This window comes from Megalopta genalis, unplaced genomic scaffold, assembly GCF_051020955.1.
Source record: "Megalopta genalis isolate 19385.01 unplaced genomic scaffold, iyMegGena1_principal scaffold0031, whole genome shotgun sequence".
NCBI classification, from domain to species: domain Eukaryota; kingdom Metazoa; phylum Arthropoda; class Insecta; order Hymenoptera; family Halictidae; genus Megalopta; species Megalopta genalis.
In genome coordinates this window covers 548,156-567,309 of record NW_027476100.1, presented here as the reverse complement: position 1 = coordinate 567,309, position 19,154 = coordinate 548,156, and positions in this window count along the sequence as shown.

Below are 19,154 nucleotides of genomic sequence, written 5' to 3'. Positions count from 1 at the left end.
AACATCACCAACCAGAACAACAAGAACAACAAGATCAACAAGAACAACAAGAACAACAAGGACAACAACAACAATAACAACAAGAACAGCAAGGACAACAAGAACAACAAGAAGAAGAACAGCAAGAACAACAACAAGAAGAACTACATGAACAACAACAACAAGAACAACAAGAACAACAACAACAACAGGAACAACAAGAACAACAACAACAACAAGAATAACATAAACAAGAACAACAACAACAACAACAAGAACAACAAGAAGAACAACAAGAACAACAAGAACAGCAAGAGCAACAACAACAACAACATCAACAACAACAAGAACAACAAGAACAGCAAGAACAACAACAACAACAACCAGAACAACAACAACAACAAGAACAACAAGAACAACAACAACATGAACAACAAGAACATCAACAATCAGAACAACAAGAACAACAACAGCAACAAGAGCAACAAGAGCAACAAGAGCAACAAGAGCAACAAGAACAACAAGAACAACAAGATCAACAAGAACAACAAGAACAACAAGAACAACAACAACAACAACAACTAGAACAACAAGAACACCAAGAACAACAAGAACAACAAGATCAACAAGAACAACAAGAACATCAAGAACAACAACAACATGAACAACAAGAACGTCAACAACCAGAACAACAGCAACAACAACAAAAACAAAAAGAACAACAACAACATGAACAACAAGAACATCACCAACCAGAACAACAAGAACAACAAGATCAACAAGAGCAATAACAACAAGAACAGCAAGGACAACAAGAACAACAAGAACAAGAACAGCAAGAACAACAACAAGAAGAACAACATGAACAACAACAACAAGAACAACAAGAACAACAACAACAACAGGAACAACAAGAACAACAACAACAACAACAACAAGAATAACATAAACAAGAACAACAACAACAAGAAGAAGAACAACAAGAAGAACAACAAGAACAACAAGAACAGCAAGAGCAACAACAACAACAACATCAACAACAACAAGAACAACAAGAACAACAAGAACAACAAGAACAACAAGAACAACAAGAACAACAAGAACAACAAGAACAACAAGAACAACAACAACAACAGGAACAACAAGAACAACAAGAACAACAAGAACAACAGGAACAACAAGAACAACAACAACAAGAAGAAGAACAACAAGAAGAACAACAAGAACAACAAGAACAGCAAGAGCAACAACAACAACAAGAACAACAAGAGCAACAAGAACAACAAGAACAACAAGAACAACAAGAACAACAAGAACAACAAGAACAACAAGAACAACAAGAACAACAAGAACAACATGACCAGCAAGAACAACAAGAACAACAAGAACAAGAACAGCAAGAAAAACAACAACAACGACAACAAAAATGAGAACAACAACAACAACAAGAACAACAACATGAACACCCGGAACAACAAGAACAACAAGAACAACATTAACAACAAGAACAACAAGAACAACAAGATCAACAAGAACAACAAGAACAACAAGAACAACAAGAACAACAAGAGCAACAAGAACAACGAGAACAACGAGAACAACAAGAACAACAAGAACAACAAGAACAACAAGAACAACAAGAACAACAAGAACAACGAGAGCAACGAGAACAACGAGAACAACGAGAACAACGAGAACAACGAGAACAACGAGAACAACGAGAACAACGAGAACAACGAGAACAACGAGAACAACAAGAATAACAAGAACAACAAGAACAACCAGAACAGCAAGAAGAACAACAAGAACAACAAGAACAACCAGAACAGCAAGAAGAACAACAAGAACAACAAGAACAACAAGAACAACAAGATCAACAAAAACAACAAGAACAACAAGAACAACAAGATCAACAAGAACAACAAGAACAACAAGAGCAACAAGAACAACAAGAACAACAAGGACAACAACAACAACAACAAGTACATCAAGAACAACAAGAGCAACAAGAACAAGAACAGCAAGAACAACAACAACAACAACAACAAGAACAACAAAAACAAGAACAACAACAACAACAACAACAACCGGAACAACAAGAACAACCGGAACAACAAGAACAACAAGAACAACCAGAACAACAACAACATCAACAACAACAAGAACAACAAGAACAGCAAGAACAACAACAACAACCAGAACAACAACAACAACAAGAACAACAAGAACAACAACAACATGAACAACAAGAACATCAACAATCAGAACAACAAGAACAACAACAGCAACAAGAGCAACAAGAGCAACAAGAGCAACAAGAGCAACAAGAGCAACAAGAACAACAAGAACAACAAGATCAACAAGAACAACAAGAACAACAAGAACAACAAGAACAACAAGAACAACAAGAACAACAAGAACAACAAGAACATCAAGAACAACAACAACTTGAACAACAAGAACATCAACAACCAGAACAACAACAGCAACAACAGCAACAAGAGCAACAAGAGCAACAAGAGCAACAAGAGCAACAGGAGCAACAAGAACAACGAGAATAACAAGGACAACAACAACAACAACAACAACAACAACAACAACAACTAGAACAACAAAAACTACAAGAACAACAAAAACAACAAGAACAACAACAACAACAAGAACATCAAGAACAACAAGAACAACAAGAACAACAAGAACAACAAGAACAACAAGAACAACAAGACCAACAAGGACAACAAGAACAACAAGAACAACAAGAACAACAAGAACAACAAGAACAACAAGAGCAACAAGAGCAACAAGAGCAACAAGAGCAACAAGAGCAACAAGAGCAACAAGAACAACAAGAACAGCAAGAACAACAAGATCAACAAGAACAACAAGAACAACAAGAACAACAAGAGCAACAAGAACAACAAGAACAACAAGAACAACAAGAACAACAAGAACAACAAGAACAACAAGAACAACAAGAACAACAAGAACAACAAGAACAACAAGAACAACAAGGACAACAACAACAACAACAACAAGAACAACAAGAACAACATGAACAGAAAGAGCAGCAAGAACAACAAGAACAACAAGAACAACAAGAACAAGAACAGGAAGAACAACAACAACAACAAGAACAACAAAAACAAGAACAACAACAAGAACAACACGAACAACAACAAGAACAACAACAACAACAAGAACAACAAGAACAACAAGAACAACAAGAACAACAAGAACAACAGGAACGACAAGAACAACAAGAACAACAAGAACAACAGGAACAACAAGAGCAACAAAAACAAGAACAGCAAGAACAACAACAACAACAACAAGAACAACAGGAACAACAACAGCAAGAACAACAAGAACAACAAGAACAACAAGAGAAACAAGAACAACAAGAACAAGAACAACAACATCTACCAGAACCACAACAACATGAACAGCAAGAACAAGAACAACAACAACAAGAACAACGGGAACAACAACAGCAAGAACAACAAGAACAACAACAACAACAGGAACAACAAGAACAACAACAACAACAAGAATAACATAAACAAGAACAACAACAACAAGAAGAAGAACAACAAGAAGAACAACAAGAACAACAAGAACATCAAGAGCAACAACAACAACAACATCAACAACAACAAGGACAACAAGAATAGCAAGAACAACAACAACAACAACCAGAACAACAACAACAACAACAAGAACAACAAGAACAACAACAACATGAACAACAAGAACATCAACAATCAGAACAACAAGAACAACAACAGCAACAAGAGCAACAAGAGCAACAAGAGCAACAAGAGCAACAAGAACAACAAGAACAACAAGATCAACAAGAACAACAAGAACAGCAAGAACAACAAGAACAACAAGAACAACAAGAACAACGAGAACAACGAGAACAACGAGAACAACGAGAACGACGACAACGACGAGAACGACGAGAACGACGAGAACAACGAGAACAACGAGAACAACAAGAACAACAAGAGCAACAAGAACAACAAGAACAACAAGAACAACAAGAACAACAAGAACAACAAGAACAACAAGAACAACAAGAACAACAAGAACAACAAGAACAGCAAGAACAACAAGAACAACAAGAACAACAAGAACAACAAGAACAACAAGAACAACAAGAACAACAAGAACAACAAGAACAACAAGAACAACAAGAACAACAAGAACAACAAGAACAACAAGAACAACAAGAACAACAAGAACAACAAGAACAGCAAGAACAACAACAACAACATGAGCAACAAGAGCAACAAGAGCAACAAGAACAACAAGAACAACAAGAACAACAACGACAACAAGAACAACAAGAACATCAAGAACAACAAGAACAACAACAACATGAACAACAAGAACATCAACAACCAGAACAACAAGAACAACAAGAACAACAAGAACAACAAGAACAACAAGAACAACAAGAACAACAAGAACAACAAGAACAACAAGAACAACAAGAACAACAAGAACAACAAGAACAACAAGAACAACAAGAACAACAAGAACAACAAGAACAACAAGAACAACAAGAACAACAAGAACAACAAGAACAACAAGAACAACAAGAACTACAACGACAACAAGGACAACAAGAACAACAAGAACAACAAGAACAACAGGAACAACAAGAACAACAAGAACAACAAGAACAACAAGAACAACAAGAACAACAAGAACAACAAGAACAACAAGAACAACAAGAACAACAAGAACAACAAGAACAACAAGAACAACAAGAACAACAAGAACAACAAGAACAACAAGAACAACAAGAACAACAAGAACAACAAGAACAACAAGAACAACAAGAACAACAAGAACAACAAGAGCAACAAGAACAACAAGAACAACAAGAACAACAAGAACAACGAGAACAACGAGAACAACAAGAACAACAAGAGCAACAAGAACAACAAGAACAACAAGAACAACGAGAACAACAAGAACAACAAGAACAACAAGAACAACAAGAACAAGAACAGCAAGAACAACAAGAACAACGAGAACAACGAGAACAACGAGAACAACGAGAACAACGAGAACAACGAGAACAACGAGAACAACAAGAACAACAAGAACAACAAGAACAAGAACAGGAAGAACAACAACAACAAGAACAACAAAAACAAGAACAACAACAAGAACAACACGAACAACAACAAGAACAACAACAACAACAAGAACAACAAGAACAACAAGAACAACAAGAACAACAAGAACAACAAGAACAACAAGAACAACAAGAACAACAAGAACAACAAGAACAACAAGAACAACAAGAACAACAAGAACAACAAGAACAACAAGAACAACAAGAACAACAAGAACAACAAGAACAACAAGAACAACAAGAACAACAAGAACAACAAGAACAACAAGAACAACAAGAACAACAAGAACAACAAGAACAACAAGAACAACAAGAGCAACAAGAACAAGAACAACAAGAACAACAACAACAACAACAACAACAAGAACAACAGGAACAACAACAGCAAGAACAACAAGAACAACAAGAACAACAAGAACAACAAGAGCAACAAGAACAACAAGAACAAGAACAACAACATCTACCAGAACCACAACAACATGAACAGCAAGAACATGAACAACAACAACAACAACAATAACAACGACAACAAGAACATTGGGAACAACAACAGCAAGAACAACAAGGACAAAAAGAATAACAAGAACAAGAAGAACAACATGAACAACAAGAACAACAAGAACAACAAGAACAACAAGAACAACGAGAACAACGAGAACAACGAGAACAACGAGAACAACGAGAACAACGAGAACAACGAGAACAACGAGAACAACAAGAACAACCAGAACAGCAAGAAGAACAAGAACAACAAGAGCAACAAGAACAAGAACAGCAAGAACAACAACAACAAGAACAGCAAGAACAACAACAACAACAACAACTACAACAACAGGAACAACAACAGCAAGAACAACAAGAACAACAAGAACAACAAGAAAAACAAGAACATGAACAACAACATCAACCAGAACAACAACAGCATTAACAACAAGAACAACAACAGCAACAACAACAACAAGGACAACAAGAGCAACAAGAACAAAAAGAACAACAAGAACAACGAGAACAACGAGAACAACAACAAGAACAACAACAACAACTAGAACAACAAGAACAGCAAGAACACCAAGAACAACAAGAACAACAAGAACAACAAGAACAACAAGAACATCAAGAACAACACCAACATGAACAACAAGAGCATCAACAACCAGAACAACAACAACAACAACATCAACAAGAACAAGAAGAACAACAAGAACAACAAGAGCAACAAGAGCAACAATAACAACAAGAACAACAAGAACAACAAGAACAAAAGAACAACAAGAACAACAAGAACAAGAACAACAACATCAACCAGAACAACAACAACATGAACAACAAGAACAACAACAGCAACAACAACAACAAGGACAACAAGAACAACAAGAACAAAAAGAACAACAAGAACAACGAGAACAACGAGAACAACGAGAACAACAACAAGAACAACAACAACAACTAGAACAACAAGAACAACAAGAACACCAAGAACAATAAGAACAACAAGAACAACAAGAACATCAAGAACAACACCAACATGAACAACAAGAGCATCAACTACCAGAACAACAACAACAACAACATCAACAAGAACAAAAAGAACAACAACAACATGAACAACAAGAACATCAACAACCAGAACAACAAGAACAACAACAGCAACAAGAGAAACAAGAGCAACAAGAGCAACAAGAGCAACAAGAGCAACAAGAGCAACAAGAGCAACAAGAACAACAAGAACAACAACGACAACAAGAACAACATGAACATCAAGAACAACAAGAACAACAACAACATGAACAACAAGAACATCAACAACCAGAACAACAAGAACAACAAGAACAACAAGAACAACAAGAACAACAAGAACAACAAGAACAACAAGAACAACAAGAACAACAAGAACAACAAGAACAACAAGAACAACAAGAACAACAAGAACAACAAGAACAACAAGAACAACAAGAACAACAAGAACAACAAGAACAACAAGAACAACAAGAACTACAACAACAACAAGGACAACAAGAACAACAAGAACAACAAGAACAACAGGAACAACAAGAACAACAAGAACAACAAGAACAACAAGAACAACAAGAACAACAAGAACAACAAGAACAACAAGAGCAACAAGAACAACAAGAAAAACAAGAACAACAAGAACAACAAGAACAACAAGAACAACAAGAACAACAAGAACAACAAGAACAACAAGAACAACAAGAACAACAAGAACAACGAGAACAACGAGAACAACGAGAACAACGAGAACAACGAGAACAACAAGAACAACAAGAACAACAAGAACATCAAGAACAACAACAACATGAACAACAAGAGCATCAACAACCAGAACAACAACAACAACAACATCAACAAGAACAAAAAGAACAACAACAACATGAACAACAAGAACATCAACAGCCAGAACAACAAGAACAACAACAGCAACAAGAGCAACAAGAGCAACAAGAACAACAAGGACATCAACAACAATAACAACAAGAACAGCAAGGACAACAAGAACAACAAGAACAAGAACAGCAAGAACAACAACAAGAAGAACTACATGAACAACAACAACAAGAACAACAAGAACAACAACAACAACAGGAACAACAAGAACAACAACAACAACAAGAATAACATAAACAAGAACAACAACAACAAGAAGAAGAACAACAAGAAGAACAACAAGAACAACAAGAACAGCAAGAGCAACAACAACAACATCAACAACAACAAGAACAACAAGAATAGCAAGAACAACAACAACAACAACCAGAACAACAACAACAACAACAAGAACAACAAGAACAACAACAACATGAACAACAAGAACATCAACAATCAGAACAACAAGAACAACAACAGCAACAAGAGCAACAAGAGCAACAAGAACAACAAGAACAACAAGATCAACAAGAACAACAAGAACAGCAAGAACAACAAGAACAACAAGAACAACAAGAACAACGAGAACAACGAGAACAACGAGAGCAACGAGAACGACGAGAACGACGAGAACGACGAGAACGACGAGAACAACGAGAACAACGAGAACAACAAGAACAACAAGAGCAACAAGAACAACAAGAACAACAAGAACAACAAGAACAACAAGAACAACAAGAACAACAAGAACAACAAGAACAACAAGAACAACAAGAACAGCAAGAACAACAAGAACAACAAGAACAACAAGAACAACAAGAACAACAAGAACAACAAGAACAACAAGAACAACAAGAACAACAAGAACAACAAGAACAACAAGAACAACAAGAACAACAAGAACAACAAGAACAACAAGAACAACAAGAACAACAAGAACAACAAGAACAACAAGAACAACAAGAACAACAAGAACAACGAGAACAACGAGAACAACGAGAACAACGAGAACAACGAGAACAACGAGAACAACGAGAACAACAAGAACAACCAGAACAACAAGAACATCAAGAACAACAGCAACATGAACAACAAGAGCATCAACAACCAGAACAACAACAACAACAACATCAACAAGAACAAAAAGAACAACAACAACATGAACAACAAGAACATCAACAACCAGAACAACAAGAACAACAACAGCAACAAGAGCAACAAGAGCAACAAGAGCAACAAGAACAACAAGAGCAACAAGGGCAACAAGAACAACAAGAACAGCAAGAACAACAAGAACAACAAGAACAACGAGAACGACGAGAACGACGAGAACGACGAGAACGACGAGAACAACGAGAACAACGAGAACAACAAGAACAACAAGAGCAACAAGAACAACAAGAACAACAAGAACAACAAGATCAACAAGAACAACAAGAACATCAAGAACAACAACAACATGAACAACAAGAACATCAACAACCAGAACAACAACAACAACAACAAGAACAAAAAGAACAACAACAACATGAACAACAAGAACATCACCAACCAGAACAACAAGAACAACAAGATCAACAAGAACAACAAGAACAACAAGAACAACAAGGACATCAACAACAATAACAACAAGAACAGCAAGGACAACAAGAACAACAAGAACAAGAACAGCAAGAACAACAACAAGAAGAACTACATGAACAACAACAACAAGAACAACAAGAACAACAACAACAACAGGAACAACAAGAACAACAACAACAACAAGAATAACATAAACAAGAACAACAACAACAAGAAGAAGAACAACAAGAAGAACAACAAGAACAACAAGAACAGCAAGAGCAACAACAACAACAACATCAACAACAACAAGAACAACAAGAATAGCAAGAACAACAACAACAACAACCAGAACAACAACAACAACAACAAGAACAACAAGAACAACAACAACATGAACAACAAGAACATCAACAATCAGAACAACAAGAACAACAACAGCAACAAGAGCAACAAGAGCAACAAGAGCAACAAGAGCAACAAGAACAACAAGAACAACAAGATCAACAAGAACAACAAGAACAACAAGAACAACAAGAACAACAAGAACAACAAGAACAACAACAACATGAACAACAAGAACAACAAGAACAACAAGAACAACAAGAACAACAAGAACAACAAGAACAACAAGAACAACAAGAACAACAAGAACAACAAGAACAACAAGAACAACAAGAACAACAAGAACAACAAGAACAACAAGAACAACAACAACAACGGGAACAACAAGAACAACAACAACAACAAGAATAACATAAACAAGAACAACAACAACAAGAAGAAGAACAACAAGAAGAACAACAAGAACAACAAGAACAGCAAGAGCAACAACAACAACAACATCAACAACAACAAGAACAACAAGAACACCAAGAACAACAAGAACAACAAGATCAACAAGAACAACAAGAACATCAAGAACAACAACAACATGAACAACAAGAACATCAACAACCAGAACAACAACAACAACAACAACAACAAGAACAAAAAGAACAACAACAACATGAACAACAAGAACATCAACAACCAGAACAACAAGAACAACAACAGCAACAAGAGCAACAAGAGCAACAAGAGCAACAAGAACAACAAGAACAACAACGACAACAAGAACAACAAGAACATCAAGAACATCAAGAACAACAAGAACAACAACAACATGAACAACAACAACATGAACAACAAGAACATCAACAACCAGAACAACAAGAGCAACAACAGCAACAAGTGCAACAAGAGCAACAAGAGCAACAAGAGCAACAAGAGTAACAAGAGCAACAAGAACAACAAGAACAACAAGAACAACAAGATCAACAAGAACAACAAGAACAAGAACAGCAAGAACAACAACAACAAGAACAGCAAGAACAACAACAACAACAACTACAACAACAGGAACAACAACAACAAGAACAGCAAGAACAACAACAACAACAACAACTACAACAACAGGAACAACAACAGCAAGAACAACAAGAACAACAAGAACAACAACAGCAACAACAACAACAAGGACAACAAGAACAACAAGAACAAAAAGAACAACAAGAACAACGAGAACAACGAGAACAACGAGAACAACAACAAGAACAACAACAACAACTAGAACAACAAGAACAGCAAGAACACCAAGAACAACAAGAACAACAAGAACAACAAGAACATCAAGAACAACACCAACATGAACAACAAGAGCATCAACAACCAGAACAACAACAACAACAACATCAACAAGAACAAGAAGAACAACAAGAACAACAAGAGCAACAAGAGCAACAATAACAACAAGAACAACAAGAACAACAAGAACAAAAGAACAACAAGAACAACAAGAACAAGAACAACAACATCAACCAGAACAACAACAACATGAACAACAAGAACAACAACAGCAACAACAACAACAACGAGGACAACAAGAACAACAAGAACAAAAAGAACAACAAGAACAACGAGAACAACGAGAACAACGAGAACAACAACAAGAACAACAACAACAACTAGAACAACAAGAACAACAAGAACACCAAGAACAATAAGAACAACAAGAACAACAAGAACATCAAGAACAACACCAACATGAACAACAAGAGCATCAACTACCAGAACAACAACAACAACAACATCAACAAGAACAAAAAGAACAACAACAACATGAACAACAAGAACATCAACAACCAGAACAACAAGAACAACAACAGCAACAAGAGCAACAAGAGCAACAAGAGCAACAAGAGCAACAAGAGCAACAACGACAACAAGAACAACAAGAACAACAAGAACAACAAGAACAACAAGAACAACAAGAACAACAAGAACAACAAGAACTACAACAACAACAAGGACAACAAGAACAACAGGAACAACAAGAACAACAAGAACAACAAGAACAACAAGAACAACAAGAACAACAAGAACAACAAGAACAACAAGAGCAACAAGAACAACAAGAACAACAAGAACAACAAGAACAACAAGAACAACAAGAACAACAAGAACAACAAGAACAACAAGAACAACAAGAACAACAAGAACAACGAGAACAACGAGAACAACGAGAACAACGAGAACAACAAGAACAACAAGAACAACAAGAACATCAAGAACAACAACAACATCAACAACAAGAGCATCAACAACCAGAACAACAACAACAACAACATCAACAAGAACAAAAAGAACAACAACAACATGAACAACAAGAACATCAACAGCCAGAACAACAAGAACAACAACAGCAACAAGAGCAACAAGAGCAACAAGAACAACATGGACATCAACAACAATAATAACAAGAACAGCAAGGACAACAAGAACAACAAGAACAAGAACAGCAAGAACAACAAGAACAACAAGAACAACAAGAACAACAAGAACAACAAGAACAACAAGAACAACAAGAACAACAAGAACAACAAGAACAACAAGAACAACAAGAACAACAAGAACAACAAGAACAACAACAACAACGGGAACAACAAGAACAACAACAACAACAAGAATAACATAAACAAGAACAACAACAACAAGAAGAAGAACAACAAGAAGAACAACAAGAACAACAAGAACAGCAAGAGCAACAACAACAACAACATCAACAACAACAAGAACAACAAGAACACCAAGAACAACAAGAACAACAAGATCAACAAGAACAACAAGAACATCAAGAACAACAACAACATGAACAACAAGAACATCAACAACCAGAACAACAACAACAACAACAACAACAAGAACAAAAAGAACAACAACAACATGAACAACAAGAACATCAACAACCAGAACAACAAGAACAACAACAGCAACAAGAGCAACAAGAGCAACAAGAGCAACAAGAACAACAAGAACAACAACGACAACAAGAACAACAAGAACATCAAGAACATCAAGAACAACAAGAACAACAACAACATGAACAACAACAACATGAACAACAAGAACATCAACAACCAGAACAACAAGAGCAACAACAGCAACAAGTGCAACAAGAGCAACAAGAGCAACAAGAGCAACAAGAGTAACAAGAGCAACAAGAACAACAAGAACAACAAGAACAACAAGATCAACAAGAACAACAAGAACAAGAACAGCAAGAACAACAACAACAAGAACAGCAAGAACAACAACAACAACAACTACAACAACAGGAACAACAACAACAAGAACAGCAAGAACAACAACAACAACAAGAACTACAACAACAGGAACAACAACAGCAAGAACAACAAGAACAACAAGAACAACAACAGCAACAACAACAACAAGGACAACAAGAACAACAAGAACAAAAAGAACAACAAGAACAACGAGAACAACGAGAACAACGAGAACAACAACAAGAACAACAACAACAACTAGAACAACAAGAACAGCAAGAACACCAAGAACAACAAGAACAACAAGAACAACAAGAACATCAAGAACAACACCAACATGAACAACAAGAGCATCAACAACCAGAACAACAACAACAACAACATCAACAAGAACAAGAAGAACAACAAGAACAACAAGAGCAACAAGAGCAACAATAACAACAAGAACAACAAGAACAACAAGAACAAAAGAACAACAAGAACAACAAGAACAAGAACAACAACATCAACCAGAACAACAACAACATGAACAACAAGAACAACAACAGCAACAACAACAACAACGAGGACAACAAGAACAACAAGAACAAAAAGAACAACAAGAACAACGAGAACAACGAGAACAACGAGAACAACAACAAGAACAACAACAACAACTAGAACAACAAGAACAACAAGAACACCAAGAACAATAAGAACAACAAGAACAACAAGAACATCAAGAACAACACCAACATGAACAACAAGAGCATCAACTACCAGAACAACAACAACAACAACATCAACAAGAACAAAAAGAACAACAACAACATGAACAACAAGAACATCAACAACCAGAACAACAAGAACAACAACAGCAACAAGAGCAACAAGAGCAACAAGAGCAACAAGAGCAACAAGAGCAACAACGACAACAAGAACAACAAGAACAACAAGAACAACAAGAACAACAAGAACAACAAGAACAACAAGAACAACAAGAACTACAACAACAACAAGGACAACAAGAACAACAGGAACAACAAGAACAACAAGAACAACAAGAACAACAAGAACAACAAGAACAACAAGAACAACAAGAACAACAAGAGCAACAAGAACAACAAGAACAACAAGAACAACAAGAACAACAAGAACAACAAGAACAACAAGAACAACAAGAACAACAAGAACAACAAGAACAACAAGAACAACGAGAACAACGAGAACAACGAGAACAACGAGAACAACAAGAACAACAAGAACAACAAGAACATCAAGAACAACAACAACATCAACAACAAGAGCATCAACAACCAGAACAACAACAACAACAACATCAACAAGAACAAAAAGAACAACAACAACATGAACAACAAGAACATCAACAGCCAGAACAACAAGAACAACAACAGCAACAAGAGCAACAAGAGCAACAAGAACAACATGGACATCAACAACAATAATAACAAGAACAGCAAGGACAACAAGAACAACAAGAACAAGAACAGCAAGAACAACAACAAGAAGAACTACATGAACAACAACAACAAGAACAACAAGAACAACAACAACAACAGGAACAACAAGAACAACAACAACAACAAGAATAACATAAACAAGAACAACAACAACAAGAAGAAGAACAACAAGAAGAACAACAAGAACAACAAGAACAACAACAACAACAAGAACAACAAGAACAACAAGAACAACAAGAACAACAAGAACAACAAGAACAACAAGAACAACAAGAACAACAAGAACAACAAGAACAACAAGAACAACAAGAACAACAAGAACAACAAGAACAACAAGAACAACGAGAACAACGAGAACAACGAGAACAACGAGAACAACAAGAACAACAAGAACAACAAGAACATCAAGAACAACAACAACATGAACAACAAGAGCATCAACAACCAGAACAACAACAACAACAACATCAACAAGAACAAAAAGAACAACAACAACATGAACAACAAGAACATCAACAACCAGAACAATAAGAACAACAACAGCAACAAGAGCAACAAGAGCAACAAGAGCAACAAGAGCAACAAGAGCAACAAGAACAACATGGACATCAACAACAATAATAACAAGAACAGCAAGGACAACAAGAACAACAAGAACAAGAACAGCAAGAACAACAACAAGAAGAACTACATGAACAACAACAACAAGAACAACAAGAACAACAACAACAACAGGAACAACAAGAACAACAACAACAACAAGAATAACATAAACAAGAACAACAACAACCAGAACAACAAGAACAACAACAGCAACAAGAGCAACAAGAGCAACAAGAGCAACAAGAACAACAAGAGCAACAAGAGCAACAAGAACAACAAGAACAACAAGAACATCAAGAACAACAAGAACAACAAGAACAACAAGAACAACAAGAACAACAAGAACAACAAGAACAACAAGAACAACAAGAACAACAAGAACAACAAGAACTACAACAACAACAAGGACAACAAGAACAACAAGAACAAGAAGAACAACAGGAACAACAAGAACAACAAGAACAACAAGAACAACAAGAACAACAAGAACAACAAGAACAACAAGAACAACAAGAACAACAAGAACAACAAGAACAACAAGAACAACAAGAACAACAAGAACAACAAGAACAACAAGAACAACAAGAACATCAAGAACAACAAGAACAACAAGAACAGCAAGAACAACAAGAACAACAAGAACAACAAGAACAACAAGAACAACAAGAACAACAAGAACAACAAGAACAACAAGAACAACAAGAACAACAAGAACAACAAGAACAACAAGAACAACAAGAACAACAAGAACAACAAGAACAACAAGAACAACAAGAACAACAAGAACAACGAGAACAACGAGAACAACGAGAACAACGAGAACAACGAGAACAACAAGAACAACAAGAACAACAAGAACATCAAGAACAACAACAACATGAACAACAAGAGCATCAACAACCAGAACAACAACAACAACAACATCAACAAGAACAAAAAGAACAACAACAACATGAACAACAAGAACATCAACAACCAGAACAACAAGAACAACAACAGCAACAAGAGCAACAAGAGCAACAAGAGCAACAAGAGCAACAAGAGCAACAAGAACAACAAGAGCAACAAGAGCAACAAGAACAACAAGATCAACAAGAACAACAAGCACAACAAGAACAACAAGGACAACAACAACAAGAACAACAAGGACAACAACAACAACACGGACAACTAGAACAACAACAAGAAGAACAACAAGAACAACATGAACAGCGAAAACAACAAGAACAACAAGAACAACAAGAACAACAAGAACAACAAGAACAACAAGAACAACAAGAACAACAAGAACAACAAGAACAACAAGAACAACAAGAACAACAAGAACAACAAGAACAACAAGAACAACAAGAACAACAAGAACAACAAGAACAACAAGAACAACAAGAACAACAAGAACAACAAGAACAACAAGAACAACAAGAACAACAAGAACAACAAGAACAACAAGAACAACAAGAACAACAAGAGCAACAAGAACAAGAACAGCAAGAACAACAACAACAACAACAACAAGAACAACAGGAACAACAACAGCAAGAACAACAAGAACAACAAGAACAACAAGAACAACAAGAACAACAAGAGCAACAAGAACAACAAGAACAAGAACAACAACATCTACCAGAACCACAACAACATGAACAGCAAGAACAAGAACAACAACAACAACAACAAGAACAACGACAACAAGAACATTGGGAACAAGAACAGCAAGAACAACAAGGACAAAAAGAATAACAAGAACAAGAAGAACAACAAGAACAACAAGAACAACAAGAACAACAAGAACAACAAGAACAACGAGAACAACGAGAACAACGAGAACAACGAGAACAACGAGAACAACGAGAACAACGAGAACAACGAGAACAACGAGAACAACGAGAACAACAAGAACAACCAGAACAGCAAGAAGAACAACAAGAACAACAAGAACAACAAGAACAACAAGATCAACAATAACAACAAGAACAACAAGAACAACAAGAACAACAAGAACAACAAGAACAACAAGAACAACAAGAACAACAAGAACAACAAGAACAACAAGAACAACAAGAACAACAAGAACAACGAGAACAACGAGAACAACGAGAACAACGAGAACAACGAGAACAACAAGAACAACAAGAACAACAAGAACATCAAGATCAACAACAACATGAACAACAAGAGCATCAACAACCAGAACAACAACAACAACAACATCAACAAGAACAAAAAGAACAACAACAACATGAACAACAAGAACATCAACAACCAGAACAACAAGAACAACAACAGCAACAAGAGCAACAAGAGCAACAAGAGCAACAAGAGCAACAAGAACAACAAGAGCAACAAGAGCAACAAGAACAACAAGAACATCAAGAACAACAAGAACAACAAGAACAACAAGAACAACAAGAACAACAAGAACAACAAGAACAACAAGAACAACGAGAACAACGAGAACAACGAGAACAACGAGAACAACGAGAACGACGAGAACGACGAGAACGACGAGAACGACGAGAACAACGAGAACAACAAGAACAACAAGAACAACAAGAACAACAAGAACAACAAGAACAGCAAGAACAACAAGAACAACAAGAACAACGAGAACGACGAGAACGACGAGAACGACGAGAACGACGAGAACAACGAGAACAACGAGAACAACAAGAACAACAAGAGCAACAAGAACAACAAGAACAACAAGAACAACAAGATCAACAAGAACAACAAGAACATCAAGAACAACAACAACATGAACAACAAGAACATCAACAACCAGAACAACAACAACAACAACAAGAACAAAAAGAACAACAACAACATGAACAACAAGAACATCACCAACCAGAACAACAAGAACAACAAGATCAACAAGAACAACAAGAACAACAAGAACAACAAGGACATCAACAACAATAACAACAAGAACAGCAAGGACAACAAGAACAACAAGAACAAGAACAGCAAGAACAACAACAAGAAGAACTACATGAACAACAACAACAAGAACAACAAGAACAACAACAACAACAGGAACAACAAGAACAACAACAACAACAAGAATAACATAAACAAGAACAACAACAACAAGAAGAAGAACAACAAGAAGAACAACAAGAACAACAAGAACAGCAAGAGCAACAACAACAACAACATCAACAACAACAAGAACAACAAGAATAGCAAGAACAACAACAACAACAACCAGAACAACAACAACAACAACAAGAACAACAAGAACAACAACAACATGAACAACAAGAACATCAACAATCAGAACAACAAGAACAACAACAGCAACAAGAGCAACAAGAGCAACAAGAGCAACAAGAGCAACAAGAACAACAAGAACAACAAGATCAACAAGAACAACAAGAACAACAAGAACAACAAGAACAACAAGAACAACAAGAACAACAACAACATGAACAACAAGAACAACAAGAACAACAAGAACAACAAGAACAACAAGAACAACAAGAACAACAAGAACAACAAGAACAACAAGAACAACAAGAACAACAAGAACAACAAGAACAACAAGAACAACAAGAACAACAAGAACAACAACAACAACGGGAACAACAAGAACAACAACAACAACAAGAATAACATAAACAAGAACAACAACAACAAGAAGAAGAACAACAAGAAGAACAACAAGAACAACAAGAACAGCAAGAGCAACAACAACAACAACATCAACAACAACAAGAACAACAAGAACACCAAGAACAACAAGAACAACAAGATCAACAAGAACAACAAGAACATCAAGAACAACAACAACATGAACAACAAGAACATCAACAACCAGAACAACAACAACAACAACAACAACAAGAACAAAAAGAACAACAACAACATGAACAACAAGAACATCAACAACCAGAACAACAAGAACAACAACAGCAACAAGAGCAACAAGAGCAACAAGAGCAACAAGAACAACAAGAACAACAACGACAACAAGAACAACAAGAACATCAAGAACATCAAGAACAACAAGAACAACAACAACATGAACAACAACAACATGAACAACAAGAACATCAACAACCAGAACAACAAGAGCAACAACAGCAACAAGTGCAACAAGAGCAACAAGAGCAACAAGAGCAACAAGAGTAACAAGAGCAACAAGAACAACAAGAACAACAAGAACAACAAGATCAACAAGAACAACAAGAACAAGAACAGCAAGAACAACAACAACAAGAACAGCAAGAACAACAACAACAACAACAACTACAACAACAGGAACAACAACAACAAGAACAGCAAGAACAACAACAACAACAACAACTACAACAACAGGAACAACAACAGCAAGAACAACAAGAACAACAAGAACAACAACAGCAACAACAACAACAAGGACAACAAGAACAACAAGAACAAAAAGAA